Source organism: Temnothorax longispinosus, chromosome 1 (genome assembly GCF_030848805.1).
Source record: "Temnothorax longispinosus isolate EJ_2023e chromosome 1, Tlon_JGU_v1, whole genome shotgun sequence".
Lineage (NCBI taxonomy): Eukaryota > Metazoa > Arthropoda > Insecta > Hymenoptera > Formicidae > Temnothorax > Temnothorax longispinosus.
The window spans coordinates 26,623,722-26,639,219 of NC_092358.1; the positions used below are offsets into that span (position 1 = coordinate 26,623,722).

The following is a 15,498-nucleotide window of genomic DNA, read 5'->3' on the forward strand; positions in this document are numbered from 1 at the left end:
CATAATAAATGTCGTTAGTCGTGTAAACTGCGACGAGTAAAAAGCTAATGCCGGAAACTGTACAAGATACAAAGCATGTACCATTAATATTTATTATAGACAAGGCTGTAGCATTGTTTGTGGGCAGTATATATTGTATAATGGGCAATTTATCTTTATATGCGGCAAGAATGAGCTAGAATTTTGCTATGTGTACAAGCACCCGTTAATTTTGAGCGGGCTGAAACGTGACTTCATATTCCATTAACGGCTCATCTTCTTAATTTAATTAAAAGCTCATATAGCTAGAGCTTCCTCGAAGGTTTAAACTCTCGAGCACACTCTTAGATCTTTCTTCGTCCTCGTTTTCTTTCTCTCCCTTTGTCTGTTTTTCACTAACGCAATTATTCGCCTAACATTCTACCTCGTCTTGACGTTTACAAATGAATTGTCATATCTGATATCCATTAAAATAAATTAATCGGTGCATTTGCCTCTCTGTGTCTCGCGAATTATTTTTTTATTTTCTTTTTTTGTGCGAGTTTCTGTATATTTAATCAGCAAATGCGTTGATCGATATTTCATTTTACTTGAAAACATATTGCTGATTCGATTTCCGGCTTTTTCATCCGCTAGACAAACATTTATCCAGCGAGAACGCTTCGTACATATATGTATTTTACTGTGAATAGGATCTGTGAGCGCTAATTGAAAAACCGTTATTTTGTATATAAATAGTAGTAAATTTAAGAAATTTTTAGTTTGGTGTGCAATCAAAGTCTTCCTGGTCGTATATATCAACATAACGATGACAGTTGCAGCTGGAAGTAGTCGATGTAAATCTCGGTTATATACTGGGACTGCCAATATTTCCTCGACACATGGTTGGCGTTATAAGCGAGTTCGCTTTTATGAGGTGCAAGGCAAATTGAACTAAATATCGTGTTTATTGCGGAACTTCCCGAATAGAGCTTCCGATCTCGACGTATACGATCGCCAAGAGATCTATATTTGTCAATGTGACGTTTATTAATTCGTTATTGAATTATGTCATTCTGTCGGCTTATCTTGCACAAGTGACGAACATGAAACCTAGGAGAGCCAAAAAAACTTTTTAATTTTCATTTTTAATTCTTAGAATTTATTTAGTTTACAAAAATGATAGGAACTGAAACATGAAGTGAAAAAATGCCATATAAAATCAATTATGCATAGATGAAATCTTTCAGTAGGGCAAACCGTACTTTGTTTTTACTATTATTCATTCAGTAAGCGTTAAAGTTAAATAATTCTGTAAGTGTTTGTAAACTATTCGTAACGAGAGCTCTTTTCATTGTGACCAGGTTACACTTGTTGGTATAATCTTGCTCCATTCAGATATCGTCTGAGACCGTAAGACGAAACCGAAGTGTCTCCCTCGGCATCGCGACTGTCGCAACTTGCATCAATCATAGAGATGTTGACGTTAATTCGAGTTATTGCGATACAATATTGTGCGAGTGTGTCGCTACACCATACGGTTGCCAATATTTTGCGCCTGAAGTGACGACGATGGCGTCGGGACGCGCGAAACGATGCACCTCGTGTCTACTTTATCGCGATGCACGTATGTCACGAACAGATAAACGTCAAACGCGGCTAACGACGTGTTCTGTGAATCGCATTGTAACGAATGAAACGAGTATGCGAGAGGATTCGAAATAACTTTTTCTTTTCTCAAGATTTCTTTTTTAGACTATCGTATTAAGATAGAGTTGATTTTTCTATGACTTTGTCTTTTAACGACAATTTATATATTTGATCCATTCAGAGTTAAGGTTGAAACTTTTCTAAAACCTAACATGCGGCACAATGTATTTCAACGTACTTTTAACGACATACAAAACCAAACGTTCTTGTTCTTTGTTGAGCTGAAACTTTCCGAGAACATTGTAATACTTATCATATTTTCGTTAATTCTTTATTCTTTTTACGCAAAAAAGCGAGAGTATCCATTTTAGATACGCATATAATTAGAACGCAGAGAATTTTCTCACAACAGCACATGTTATAATTATGGGTATGTCTAAATGCGCCACTGCAACATAAATAAAACTCGATAAATAACTTGATAAATTAACTCTATATTACATCGTGGCGCGATGAGAACGGCCAGTGGATTTCGATATGTCTCATCGAATCGTGCAGACGAGTTGGGCGTGACATTGACCTTACAAAATACAAAAGCTTTTGTGCTGGTCCGGGATACACGTGTTCAGGTATAAATTCGAGCGTTTCGGGGAGCGCCTTTAAATAGCTACCGCCGCAAGAGCATACGATTTGCGTTGAAATTCAGAATGGCAGTGACTATGCAGATAAACGTCTGGATTGATTTGTCTCGATTTATTATAATAGTTCTGTTGAGCGTATGAATTTAATGATCGCATACGCGATTTAGGCATTTAAAAAAATGCGGAGGATATACATCTCTCTACCGACGGATAAATATTTAATTAAATTAACATAAATTTCTTTACAATGTTTTTGATAGACGTGAAAACTTACATTTAAGATATTAGACAAATAATTGCGAAGTTTATCCGAATGTGATTTATTATGTACGTTAAATAATTTTTTAGGGATATCGATAGAAGATAATGATGAATATATCATGAGAAATAAAATAATCTAATTCATTAAAAATATTATGTAAACATATTGGATTAAATATTCTTTTTACTAAATATTATAAATTTAACATGGTTAATAACGAATTTCTCAAATAAAATAATGGACGTAGATTAATGGGGATGTTTAAATAAATTAGTTATATTGCATTAAAAAAAAGTTCCACGAACGTTATTTTCTGTCTGATATTAAATTGTAACAAATAAATTGCAGGATCATTAAATTTATATCTAACGCAACTATGCTCAATCTATGTTGTCCATCTTGAGTGGTATGTGGTGTTAGCACGTGTTTGTATAGCTATAATGTGTTCAGCAACTTATGTTACATAGAATGTAGAAATAAATTCTCACGCTTTGACTTTGGCAATAACATACATGATGATGTGCGACAGTCTGCTGGATTTAGATTAATGAAGTAGTTATTTCAAGACTCTCGATTCCGATCCTACACGGAATTCGTAACATGGTCTCGACATATGTTTCTGTCTAGCAACCTGGTAAAGTTGACTGTAGATATAAAAATTAGTTTTGCAGCGTATTATATCTCTTTAACGAATTAATAATGCAATCTGGTTAACAGGTAATGTAATAAAACAACATGAATGGGTAACGTAGTAAAATAATATGAATTAATGAGAAAATTTTAGCAGAAATCTGAGTATTCGACATTGATTCGAAGGTGATAATTGCAATAATCACAGTATTGTTTAGCCGCGATGTGAAATAATGCATTTTATCGTTTTAATTACATATTTTCGAACAAATTGAGATAAATTGTTCTGTAGCGCGATATAATATTTAATTACTCGGAAAACATACGACGACGGTGCAGTTTATATTAATTCGTATTTTATTGTTATCAGCTTCGTTTATTTTCGGTGCTGAAAAGTAGTCGATGGTGAAGCGTACGTATCCCATAAAAAGTGTTGCATGCCATGCTGGGGAACAATAAAATTGTCTATTATAGTGACGAAGTGTGCTATAAACCAACGTTGCCCAAATCTTTCTCGACACGCGAAAAACATGACATTTTTATAGCGAACTATTGAAGCTTCAAAAACCCATTCCGCTTTTGGAGAAAGAGCATGTGCTCTCGCTAAAAAAGGTAAATGAAACTGGGCCATTGCTACTAAAAATAATTGCAAAAACCTAGTTTCATTGATCCTAACATTTTTTATAAATGAAAGAATATTTGAAGAGGATTGTTGAATTGGAAATTGATAAGTTTTGCATATTACTAATTTATAATTTGTATAAAAACAGGATATATAAATATTTGTTTATACGAAGTTTCGATTCGAAATCACGTCTCATAATTTATAGATTTAAATTTTATTCAACACGATAACTTAAAGGTAGATCAAGTTAACTTCGGGGTCGACTAAAAATAATCTCCCGCCGGGGTTCCTTGTAAGCAGAAACTTTTCGGCATCCTGTCTTTGCTTTAAGGCAACTTTGGGTCATACTTTTAGTCTAAATAAGTTTAGCCCGACAGTCGGGGAAAATATTTCGTCGAGTTGTCGCGAGTATGCGCGATGTTCGTGAGCTTCACGCGTAAATTTGCATTTTATCATCATATAGTTGCTCCATGGTTGCACTCGCGACCGGGTAATTTTCGGTAGGCAAACTTGGCGATGGCGGACACGTCCTCCCGAGATGGAGTCTTTCCTCCCTCGAAACGACACGTGGAATTATATTCCCACATGGAGTGACAGTGCAAAGTTTCGCATACCGGTTTCGGGGCGCAAGGCGCAACACGCACATGAACGTCTAACGCATTTAATGTTTGCGACCTACTTTCCTTGTCTCCGGAGAGAAAGCTCGCCTAGATCACCATCTCTCCCGCATGTTCGCTGCTAATTCAAAACTGACTTACATCTGAAATTTCCTAGGGACGGATACGGAAGCGAGTAGTCCTCACTAGAATCTTGATCATCTTTTTTCTTAGGGGTACGCACGTCTGACGCAAACTTTCCTTCCTTTAATGACGAATTAGCCGAGTTTCGGAGAACGTTAGCGACAGAGTATTGTCGGAGGAAGAATAGAAATTTGCGACAATGCTCGGCGTCGACAGTTGTTCGCGTCTTGGCGAAATTGGAAGATTTAATTAATCTACTATCCACTTTGTGCTGAATTTTTACATTTAATTCAAAAGGAATGATTGGAATGAAAGTAATATGACGTTAACACATTAAGAATAAATAAATTGTGAATTTTATCTTCGATTTTAATAAACCAAATAAATGAAATTTAATTACTGCGGAAAGTGAGTCGTAGGCTAATAATTATATAGCTATAATATTATAACAATCATAAAATACTATGTGATAATATGTGAAAAAGCACTCATTCTTATCTCGTTCGAGTGTCGGTATTAGGTGAATGATCTCTCGTCGATCTATGATTCTGCGCAATGGCATTCTGTACGCCGCAAAAACAAACGCCAAGACCGCGCGCCAACCGCCAACCGGCTAGTCAATCCGAGATATTTGACCTTTTATAAAATAATTTTAATATTCCTTGCATTACAAATCAAGTTTCGATACATGCATGGGCTATCGTTGTGTATAATGTTTAACGTTTACTTCAAGAATAATGTTTTTTTTTTTAATTGAAAGAGTACTCGAGTTTTTATCATTTAGTTTCTGTCTTAACAATTTTTTTACTCCAAGCGTTTATTTTGATCTTGCGTGCATTTCATTTGACTGACGTCTGTAGAAATTTAGTAACTGTATATACGGTGTTGAAAAATTTATATGAATGATAGGTTGTTGGAGCGAATCGAGGATCCGAGATCCGACTCGCTCGGCCGTTAATGCAACATTTTTCCGTCTGAATAGAGACACTGTTGCACGCGCATAAAGCGGGTTTATTCTCGCTGTCATTATTTCAAGATGCTCGTCCGTCTTATAGTCCTCGCACGATTAATCGCGATATTTTGAGCGACGCATCTACCGTAGCGCAATGTGTCTCAAAATGATTACATTCTACTATCGAAAATAAACTTGCGTGACATGTCGACGCGCGCACGTGTCACAATAATCCAGCGCGTTTTTTTGAAAAGTATTTCTACGCGATGTGTTTATAAACGGATCTGTGAATGTCGCCGGTACGTTCTGAGGAATGATTCATCTCGTCGATCCATCTTTCGCGATGCCGCGAAAAAAAGTAGCATGTTTTTTTTTGTCCTCTCCTTTCTCACGACATGCGGTTTTCCATGTAATTAATTTATAACGTTCGACGAAGATATTTCGATTTACTCGAAATTGTATGATTAGAATTAATAAGGCACATTATTTTTCAATAAATAAATGCATAGGCATTCTTAGACGAATTTAATTTGTCGATTTCTAATAGGTAAAAGATAAACGTAATAGAATACGTAAATTGGCATTTAAGTAATTGGCAGTTATTAATTATCTGTCTGGATGCTTGATCACGCCGCTAAAGCAATATATAGATTTCACGTTGCGCGATTTAAATAGAAATTTGATCGCGAGATCCAATTTCTGGGGGAGAGGGCAAGTAACATTATCGCCCGGTTTCTGTAACTGTGTTAAACAACGGCCACCGAACGTGATGCGTATGCGGCATAGTTATGCTATCGTTATCGAATCATTACCTGCGTTTAACCGCACGTTTTCATTTTGCCAGTTAACGTTTGCACTGTATTGTGTTTCCAAATTGATAGGTCGAGTCACGAACGTTCGGGCATTCTTATCGAATTATCGGGGAAACGTAAAAGCTGAACAGTTAAATAGAATTCGCATTGCTTTAGTTTCATTTTGTATAGAACTTTGTAAAGTTATTATTTTTTTACAGAGAGAATGTTATTGGATATGTTTTTTTATTTGTTCTATTTTAATTAACTTTTCTCTCGCACATTCTCTTATATTTTTATCCGAAAAACAATTCTTTATATTTTCTGCTTTATTTTATGAATCTATATTGCATATTAAATGGTATATATTTTTGATAGTATATACAAAATACTATATTCTAGATTTAATTTTAGGAAGTCGTAAATATAGTCCCGATTTAATTTGAAAATTTAATTAACGCCCTGAAAGGATATGCGGCTATTATATAGCAAGGGTTTCTCGACATGTAATAAATATAACATACCAAGATCTTAACTTCTGTCGTAATCCAAGATGAGTCATTCTAGTTGTGTCGCAGGCTTGCTTAGACACCCTGTATTGTGTCCACATGATACAACAATAGTCATTTCAGAGGATTGCTCCTATTGTTCCACGAACTTCTATAATAGCTCTTATCTTAAATGATTAAGTGTTAATGTACGCAAAATGTATAATTCTCTAACGCAGGCAAAGATATTTTTTTTGCGCTTTTTTTTTAGAACGTATAATATTAATGTAAATTAGGGACAGTCTTTTAAGAAAAACTTTTCCCGAATAAATAATTTCCTTTCAAGAACCTTCTTCAATTTCTCCGCTTCTAATTTAAATATTTTAACCACATTCTTTGTACGTGCTTATTCTTCTTATCGTATCGCTTAATGGTTCTTACATTTTCGACTATATGTGGCTTTGTCATGAGAAAGCTTTAACGCTTCACGAGCCACATTAACGTTATGTCTTTTACTATTGACTTTACTTCACTTATTTTTCTTCACGCATTTTCCGACTCTCGCTACGATAACGTTACTGTACGCCGTTAAAAAATAAACCGTCGACAGTGAGCACATAAAACGCGAAAAATCGATGAAGAGAGAGTACGGTATCGACGGTATCGAGCCGTGAGAGAAAGAGAGAGCATCTTAAAAGTCGGTGTCGTATTCTCGGGTCAGTTTTCCAACAGTTTGAAAGTGTTCGAGAAGAGCAAAAGGAAAAACGTCACGAATGTTAGGGCTCTAAGCTCTAACGTTTTCACATTTTCTCGCTTTCTTGTCCAACTCATTTTTCTACAAACAACTTTTCGAAGTATTTCAATTTTCGACGTGAGTTGCATTTCTGCATGAGATGCCAATGTACGAAAATATAATAACTATCGTGTAGCTGTCATATGAATTGCGTTATATCTTCGTGACAATACTTGAATTTTCAAGTATTCTTTTCTAAGATAAACTACATGCTTTTCTAAAATAGTAATTTTTAATAATTTGGAGTAAAATTATAATTCTGTAAATAAACGTATACGAAATAAATAAATGTAAGACAATAAGCTCCAGTATTACTGTAATTATAACGTATCGTTGTAGAAAATCTGAAACATATTTTAGGTAACGTGATATAAATTATATTATGCGCTTCAAATACAAAGATATTCGTTCGCGATAAATCATCGGGAGAACACTTGCTCCGGTGCGGGCGCGGGTGAGAAAATCACGATGCTTTTCGCATAGCACATTCAAATGTACGGTCGTGCCATAAATCAATCGCAGCCGGCGGGAATATATATCATCGGTTAATTCTGATCCAGCGCGCTTCGATCGAATTTCGTAACTGATTGTTCTGATTGGCAGTATCGAGCTGCTTTTCTACGATTTTCCATTTGCGATTTCGTAATCCCATCACGCATGCAATTTCTAAAGTGGATAATTTCTGAAACCGTCGAGTGACGTTTGATACGTACAAAACCTGATGTTGTCAAATCTTATGCTTTTCGCGCTTGCAATATCGACATTGCGAATATTGAAAATAAAAAATATATAATAGCGCTTTTTTTTCTTTACTTATATATAAAATTACAGAACAATTTTTCTAATGTTAATTAGGTATATTATTACATTTTTGTATGATTCCACTTTTCATTTATATAAATTTATATGTAAAACGTATCGATCTACACGAAAAACATTTGAAATATATCTCTCCCTTTCGATGGTTGCTAACGCCGACCAATTTTCCATGCAGTTTTGGATACTTATCCGGCAATACCGTTTAACAACGCATCATGTCAAAGTTTCGCCGCATTTCGGACGGGGTAATCCATTGTCGGACGGAGCAGGTAATCCATTGTTGACTAAGTCGAGTGGATTCGGATCTCTTTCTCCGGATCGATCACTTTTTTTTCCCTAAAGAGAGACAGAGAAGGTCGGCGTACTCGTCGTTTTAACCACTCTCACGGAGTGGCCGCGATGGGGTGTGGTTCGAGTAGAGTAGGCGAAAGTGGTAGGCCGTGTTTGAATCCATCAAAGCTTGCTCTTTTTCCAGCTCCAGTCGATAATCGATAGAAACCCTAGCCCTTCCCCTCGTTCACCCGCTCTCTCCTCCTCCTTTCACGCCCGGTGTCTTTCGTCGTCGGTGCCCGGAGGCGTCTATCCAACCAGCAGCCTTTCTTCCTCGCGAACATCCTGTAAGATTCGTCATAAATTCAGGAGTGCTACCACCCACTATCTCGCTGCACCACTGCATGATATATCGCGATAACTTTTATTTACGACGCGACGCCCCATCTCTTCGCTCTCTCCGAGAGGAGAATTGCGAGTCATGCTGAAAAACCCACGGTTCTCTCGCGATGCTCATCGCGTTGGTCACTGGTGTTTTTTCCGTCCTCAATTCACGACGATAAAACTTGTGCATGATATATTCCCAAAAGCTTCTCTTAATTGCTCCAGTAGTTAACTTGTCGTAAAACTAAAGATGCGCTTCATCGCCCCAGCTAATTTACTACAAATTATGTATACAATTTATACAAAATGGTTATTTTATACATATAATTTGTAATACAAACAAGAACGACATCTTCGATGAATTCCTCATGAAAAATACTTATTTCTTAATTTATTAAAAGTAACTGATTCTCTTATTAGATTATATTACATTGTGATATATACAAAGAGAGAAAATTTAATAAAAGAAAAGCCGCACAATTAGTGTGAAACAGTAATACGTGAAATTGGTTTTTCAGGATATCACTGGCAAATGAATATTCCATCAGCTTAGTTAAATATTATTCTTTTAAATGCTGAACTCGTAGAATTACATTACCTTGTGATGTGTTTAAATTTCCACGCGTTGTATAGCTTTTGTATATTTGATGGGTGTCCCGCGTTTTTGTCGCAGCAAGTCAACGCTGTAAATTTTTTCCCACCCGGAAATGGACAATTGTAAAGTATATCAAGGATTCAACTATGCACGGGGGCATTTTCCGGAATGGAATTGGTATACGTCAAAACTCAATTTTGAAAGATCGTGGTGCAGAATCTAAAATTCTGGCACACTCGTGTGAAATATTTTCAAACGTGTCAGCTGGGAAGGGTATATTTTGCGCTTTCTGTAAAGTAAACATATTGCAGAATCTGTGAAGGCGGAATGTCTGCTCTGTAGGGCGAAATATTTTTGCCACGGTATGCGTTCCAGGATTTTATTGTATCTTATTGTATATTTTTAAAAGGAATTGATTGATACGTGTCAATAGATGTTAAATTCATATTTAACTAATGTAAAAATTGATTTTTTTTACACGAAACCATTCAATTTTGCGAAATAGAATAATATGAAATATTTTATTTCCACTTTTGCTATTTTGATAAAGATTAGACAAATATTTTTATTACGACTTTTTAGTATCATTCGTTGGAATAACAGTAACATTCAAATTTATTTTCTATTTTCCGTTTACTAGCTCTAATCCATATCGCGCGCAAATATTTGCAACGTTATTCTGCGTCGGTGCAAACTTGCAGTGGAATCAGCCGTGAATTTTTCGCGGCTCTCTCGCCGGTGAGTCCGTCTTTACGAAATATTGATTTTTTTTCGCGTATTCCCCGCCGCCGGGGGTCCGGTGACATAATGGCGGATTGCCGAGTGCACGGCTGGATGACGGTTCGAATACCGGCGGAAGATGCATAACTGTTTGAAATTTAAGTGCCGTTGGTGTTGTGACAGGTCCAACCAGCCGGTACTCATGTATCACGTGTCTTCGTGTCGCTATGTCAGGTATATTATCGGGCGGATTACGGATTCGTGTGTGCGTGTTTGCACACACGCGCGCGCGCACGTCGCTGCTGAATTCGAAATGCGGTGGATTATATCGCGGTACTGGCGCGACGTGCAACGATTTCGAACAGTTGAGACCGCTTATTCACGAAAGTCGATCAATGCTGTAATCTCGATCGGAAAACTATTTATCTATAAAACGAACCTTAAATAAATGACAAGTCGCTATTGATCGCGTCATTTGTGAACGCACGGTGCATTCTAAAAAAATTTCGTACGATTGGAAAGTCAAACTGAAAGGTAGAAGAGACAATATTTGCGTTTAATCCGGTAAAATAAATTGCACACAGGATTTCGCGTTGATGAATTTTACTTTCTTTTTTTAGTCGGTTTAGAAATAAATTGATCTGAAAAGCATGAAAAATTGGCCGGTTTAATTACAACGCTAATTAATTTCGCTATAGAGCACGTGTCGTTATCGACACCAACAGGCGATTGTTAATTAACGCTAATAAAATTCCTTTGGACGCAGCTTTTTTTCATCGCTATACATCGCGCGCGCTTCTAATTGCGTCATTAATCGTCCGCTGACTGCGCGCCGTAATTATTATTGCCGCTATTATCTTCCGATACGTTATATTAATTTCGGCACGTATACATACGCGCGCGCGTTGCGCGTTATTCGCGTTACTGGAATAATATTGTCAAACTACGGTAATAAGGTCCGGCCGGGCGAGAGAGGCTTTTTCCGGCGGTCATGCTTCCAGCGAACTTTCCAACCTGTCATTACACGTTTGTCGCGTGGGCGGTTATTATTATCCGCCGATTATTATGCATATGCAATGTAGCCGCATTGCAGCGGATTGCAAGATCCGCGCGTGTTGCGTGGACGCGCTGCATTGTATCCGTAATTGCGTCACGCGCGCAATGTATCTCGCAAATTGGAAAATATGAGAAAGCGACAACGGAAAGGTCACACAGTTGCATTCCTCAAGTAGATTTTTATAAAAAATATACGTATTACGCGGAAATTATTCGCGTAGCGGATATTTTGCACGAGAGATATAGAGTTTTATTATATACTTATTTCCTTTATACTCGCCGAATATATGAGATGTAGGTAATAACTTTTTCTTGCGAAATTTATTTGAGGTTCAAATTTTTATATTGGAAAATCAATGATGGTAACACATTATTAGATTATTTTTTTAACTTTTACCAGAAATTTTATCTCACAGGAATCCCGCAGGAAACATGTTTTACCCAAAAAAATTGACTATGTCTTTCGCGAGTAAATATAAATCTAGTCTTTCACGATATAATTATTATGTAACAAGAATGGAAAAGCAACGACGTACCATAATAGCAAATTAATTACTGAATGAAGTATTAAAATAATTAATGAATAAAATAATATTACGATAATAAAACGAGGATAAATTTATCTCGAGCTCTCGATTAAAGATATAATAGGTGCGACGAATAGCGTTTCATATTTATTGGCTACTGGCAGTACGCGTCGGCAATGCTAACAGTTGGTTACTGCCGTGCCGATCTATATATAAAACATGCGAGAGCAAGCGCGTGAACGAACGTGGACGCGGCACTAAATACGTACGTGAGAGCACGTGGTTCCGCATTCTGTGTCGCGAGCGAAATAGCCCGCCACGTCTCATTCCGCGCTAAATCTCAATTAAAAACAGATTTGAATTTGTGACTCTGTAGATTTATATATCTCGGTAGACTAGACGACTAGACTAATCTTTACACGGCGTGATATTCATCAAATCCATTCTCTAAATTTCGTATTACGTGTGCATGCACTAATCCTTGGCAATTAACCTTTCGGCGCTCTTTCGACAATCTTACTTATTTCCTGAGTGTGTTCTCTATCAAATGTCTATCCAGTGAAAAGGAAAATTGGAAAAGACAATAACATTCCTGTATAGGGGGAGTCCGGGAGACTTGACCATAGAGGAGAGTTGAATCACTTCAAATATCTCGTTCAAATTTTGAACAAAGAGCTCAATCCGAGCACGTGACAATATGACGCTTGGTAGTGCGTTTCGACTGTGATTGAGACAAACGTGTTTTAACGTGCTCGGATTGAGCTCTTGGTTCAAAATTTGAACGAGATATTTGAAGTGGTTTAACTCTCTTCTATGGTCAAGTCTCCCGGACTCCTCCTATATTAAAACCTATTCGATAGTAATCGAATTAAAACCAAGCTTCTAAATATTTTGTACTTATCCTATTTTATTAAATTTATCATCCAAATAATTTTCACTAATTTAATCTTTAAAAAAATTCTGTTTAATCTTTAAGTCACAAAATATACGAATCTTTAATCTCTAAAAGATCAATCGCATATAGTCGAGCGTATAACTTTACTTTTATTTGGAGTGGAGAAATCTGATTTTATTCTCGTGTTCTAATATCTTTTCTCATTAGTTCTCCGGTCACATTTACGAATTTTTTTTTACTAATGGCGATGTATTATCCAACGTCCAGGACAGTAAGCGCGTTGTATATTATGTAAGGGAATTTATTTGTTATCGCAGTGAACGGAATATCAACTGTGCTTTGAATTTGAACGATTAATCACAACCGCCTGACTCCGCATACCTATATCAGCTGCTTTTCGCGATATCGATCCGCGACAAATGCAGATTGATCGCGTAGGTGGTGCGCGCCGTTTCGCTTTCGGACTTTTAAAGGATCGCGCGGACTAACATTTCCAGTATCGAATTAGACATAATGCGAAACCGATTTTGCCGCAATTAAAGGAGACCTTCTGAAAAGACGCACAAATATCGAATTTCAGAAATGTCACATTTCAGAAAATATCAAAATTAATGTAGCTAAAAATAATTATTTTTGTAATAATATATAATTACATTTAGTTTATGATTATAACACAAGTTTTTTATATAATAGTTTTTATAATATTAATTATTAATTTAATCTCGCTATTTTTAAGTTGCAATAACATTTCTATATTAGAGAGAGGAAGAGAAAATACCATAATTTATGATGCTGGCAATTTCCGGGATTTTCCGTTAATTATGCTCGCAGTAAATACAGCCATTCCCGCACCCCCTATCCCACATTTCGCGTCGATGTATGCAAATCTAAGCAGCGAACTGTATTTAGAAATCGTGATAAACGAGCGGGATAGGTTTTTACGGTGTGAAAGGCTAGGTCATATATAGTCTATCTATGTTTCTGCAGAAGAAAAATCTCGATACGATGGTCACATTTTACTGTCATGTAAAAGGAAGAAAATGTGCTTCGCGGGATAAAACTTATAACTTTTTATGCGATGACAATAATTCTCCATTTCCACTTTTACTAACGATATTCGCATCATACATCATTATTGTAGACGTATAAAACGACTGACATTTATTTGTGATTGAGTTATAGTCGAGTTTAGGCTATTATTTTTTGACAAATATATGTATATCGGAACTTTTCCCTTGACTCTTTATACGATAACAATTTCTAAGTTTTCTCCATCGTCAATGGAGTCATCAACGGATGAAAGTATCCCTATTCCGGCTTTATGACGAAATAACACGGCGCGAGTAATGTTGGTAAAGGTCGAGTTTATTAGACATCTTCTGATATACCGTCTTGAGTCGGGAACAAGAGAAAACTGTAACTATATGTTCAAAAACATGTCCCGTTATCTTGCGGCGGGCACGTGTGTGAGCCATGATCATATCTTGAATATTTTATACTCCCGGTGCGAATTACCGCGGTGATTTACAGCGTACTAAATAAGTAGAAAGTATCTTTCGCTTAGCGTCACGAACTCTTGCGACCGACAAACAAAAGAATTATGCATAAAGAATAATCGGATATTGACGAGTTTGTTTCACGAGTTTTTCTGAACTTTATCTTTGATAAATTTTGTGGTTAGATCTATCTGTAGATAAGATATATATATGTACGTTATTACGTTTTACCGTGCGTAACGGTACCGGTAATTTGCTTCAATCTCATAAATAGGATTTTTCATATAAAAGTTTAGGGAGCGTATAGAAGGATTTCTTTTTCACACGTATATGATTTTGCTTGCAACATACTGTTCAGTTTCGAGGCAATACGCACGGTGCGAAAAACGTCCGCCAAACGGCTCCCTTCGTAGATATTTGAAGCGCATTTTTCAAATTTCATCGTGCACGTATACCAGTCGCGAAATCATCTGAATGTTTCAAGAAATTTGCCTGGCAAATGTACTACGGATAAAAGCCACGGTTTGTGGTCCTGTATTTTTCATTCAATGGGATTTCCATTTCGGGTAAAAGTCAGAGATCGCATACGCGAATGGTAAGTTTTCGCCGATTAACAGCACTGGGTTTTTGATATTTGTGCTCACGCTCGAAATATCCGATAATCGAATATTGGAAACTAATAAAGTATACCAAGAAATATTGCCGAGGGACGTGATTGAAATGTTTTGCTCCGGCCGGCTCTGTGCAGCGAGGATAATTTTTATAACCGGAAATCAGAATTATCCATTTTCGAAATCGCGGACAAAATCTTTAATATTGAGTTAAAATGGACGGAGAGAGATTTAAACGTACGAGTTTTCAATCTCGGATACAGGGTCTCGATAAAACTGGAATAACTATATCGTTATAGACTGACCTAAGGATATTCGTATTCAATTCTTATTTTTATAGTATTTTTATTAGAGGCAGATTGAAAAATAGAGAAAGAGAGAGAGAGAGCATAAAATTTTAATGCAAGACCAACAAAACAAGAGAAAACAGCTTGCGCGGCTGAAGGCATCAATATTCCCGAGACGCTTCTAGGAATTTTTGAATCGTGATAGATACTCCGCTTCTGGAACATATTACGGGCGGAAGATAACGCGCGGTCTTCTATCATCTCATCCACCCACCTGTTCGACGTATCAATTTTATGCAGATACGGCC

The 15,498-nt window shown here is 36.7% G+C and overlaps 1 protein-coding gene across 3 annotated transcripts in view; it reads left to right on the top strand.

The window, feature by feature from the left end:
* The window catches only part of Sm (heterogeneous nuclear ribonucleoprotein L), a 150,235-nt gene that overhangs the window by 24,523 nt on the left and 110,214 nt on the right, over positions 1 to 15,498 (top strand). The window lies entirely within an intron of this gene.